Consider the following 2,207-nt stretch of genomic DNA (forward strand, 5'->3'; position numbering starts at 1 on the left):
CTTCCCAGCTGACTGAGAACGAGTGGGATTTGGGAGATGTAGCAGGGAAGGGAGAAGGGATGGTATGTGTATGGTATAGTGTGGAGGTTGGTCAACTTGGAGTTGAAAGTTGCTGTTGAAAGTCAGGAAAAGGGGTGGCTATGGTGGGATAAGATACAGAATGGCCTTGAAAGGCAGACAGGTTTAGACTTGACAGTTAGCTGTTCAATTTTTTGAGAGTATGTGGGTCAGTGTGAGAGATATTTAAGGAAGCTCCTGGAGTCAGCAAGACCAGCGTCTACTCAGGCCAGGCCTGTCCCTTGCCATCTTTGCTCAGGCCCTAGAGGCTCAATGTATCCTCCTTCCCTCCTCAGGGCTGTCACCATCCCTTCAGTTTTCCTCCCCTTGTACATCCCTCAGCCCCATATTTTCTCTTTCAGCAGCTAGCCCTGAAACAGACCCTCAGGTTCTTTTCATGTACAGCAGGTCCCCTTTATCCACAGGGGATGCCTTCCAAGACCCCAGTGGGTGCCTGAGACCAAGGATAGTACCCAACTCTGTGCATACCATGTTTTTCTTACATATACATACCTATGATAAAGTTTAATTTATAAATTAGGCATAGTAAGAGATTAACAACAGCAGTAATAACAATATGCCAGCATCACTACTCTTGTACTTTGGGGCCATTATTAAATAAAATAAGAGTGACTTGAACACAAGCACTGTGGTACCACAACAGTTGACCTGATAACCCAGATGTTTCATGTCTCAGGTAAGACAGCATAAGATTCCATCATGCTACAAAGGATGGCTTGTAATTTAAAACGTATGAATTGTTCGTTTCTGGAATCTTCCTTTTAATATCTTCGGGCTACAGGTGACCGTGGGTAACTACAAGCATCGAAAGCGAAACTCTGGGTAAGAGGGGTCTACAGTACAATTTCAGATAACTTATTATTTCCCCAGCCTACTCTAGTCAGAATCAGGTTTCTTTCCACCACTTCACAGATTGCCCATCAAGGGCCTCAGTGGCTTTCACTGGACAAAATCAATGGCCTGTTCTCATCTGACTCGAATCTAAGCAACATTAGGCATGGCTCACCACTTATTTCTTTTTAATCTTTTGTTTTCTTTTTTAGAGACAGGGTCTTGCTTTGTTGCCCAGGCAAGAGTGCAGTGGCTTCATCATAGCTCACTGCAACCTCAAACTCCTGGGCTCAAGCAATCTTCCTGCCTCAGCCTCCTGAGTAGCTGGGACTACAGGTGCATGGCACTATGCTTGGCTAATTTTTCTAATTTTTTGTAGAGACAGGGTCTTGCTGTGTTGCCCAGACTGGTCCCAGACTCCTGGCCTTAAGTGATCCTCCGACCTTGGCATCCCGGGATGCTAGGATTATGAGCATGAGCCACCTCACCTGGCTCACCACTTCTTTCTTGAAACATATTCTTTTCTTTGGCTAGAGGATAACACATGGCCTCCTTTTCCTAATGCCTTCCTGGCCAGATCTTCTCCTCTGCTGGCTTCCCTTCTGCTTGACCTCTCAACCTTGATACTCTCTTGGGCTCAGTCCTGGGACCCCTATTCTTGGCTACATCCACTCCCCTAGTTGTATCATCTAGTTTATCACGTGTAATCTCATCTAAACATTAACTATCTATAAAGATTTATTACCAACTTTGTCCTTGTGCATGAGCAGTAGGTTAATACAGCCAGCCCTTTACTGGATCTCTCTGTTTGGATGTTTGATGGGCATTTCAACGTTAGCATGTCTAAAATGCACCCCCTTTTTTCCCCCCCAAACCTGATCCTTTCGTGCTCCTCTGCTCCTTAGTATATGGCATTGCTTTTCATTAGCTACTTAAGCTAAAGTCTAAGCATTGCCCTTCATTCTTTTCTTTGACTTGGCTTCCAGATCCCAACTATCAACAGTTCCTTTCAGCTGTGTCTCCAAAATGTATCCCAAATCTGACTGTTTCCCCCCTCTTCCACCATGACCTCCCTAGCCTAAGCCACTTACGTGGATAAGTCTACTTGGGACTCCTGAAGTACCCCTCAGAGCTTCTCTTTCCTGCACTCATTCTCTGCACAGCAGCCGGAGTGGCCTTTTGAAAACCTAAATCACTTCATGTCACGTCTCTGCCCAGCCTAAGAGACTGAGAGAAGCACTTTAGCATTGAGAGAAGGGGCTCCATGGGACTTACCGAGAGGCAGGAGGAAGTTTTCC

General features: G+C 45.6%; 1 protein-coding gene across 1 annotated transcript in view; it reads left to right on the forward strand.

Annotated features, from left to right (window-relative positions):
- The window catches only part of DROSHA (drosha, ribonuclease type III), a 133,318-nt gene that overhangs the window by 97,057 nt on the left and 34,054 nt on the right, over positions 1 to 2,207 (forward strand). The window lies entirely within an intron of this gene.

Source organism: Propithecus coquereli, unplaced genomic scaffold (assembly GCF_000956105.1).
Source record: "Propithecus coquereli isolate 6110/MARCELLA unplaced genomic scaffold, Pcoq_1.0 Scaffold154, whole genome shotgun sequence".
In the NCBI taxonomy this organism is placed as follows: Eukaryota; Metazoa; Chordata; class Mammalia; order Primates; family Indriidae; genus Propithecus; species Propithecus coquereli.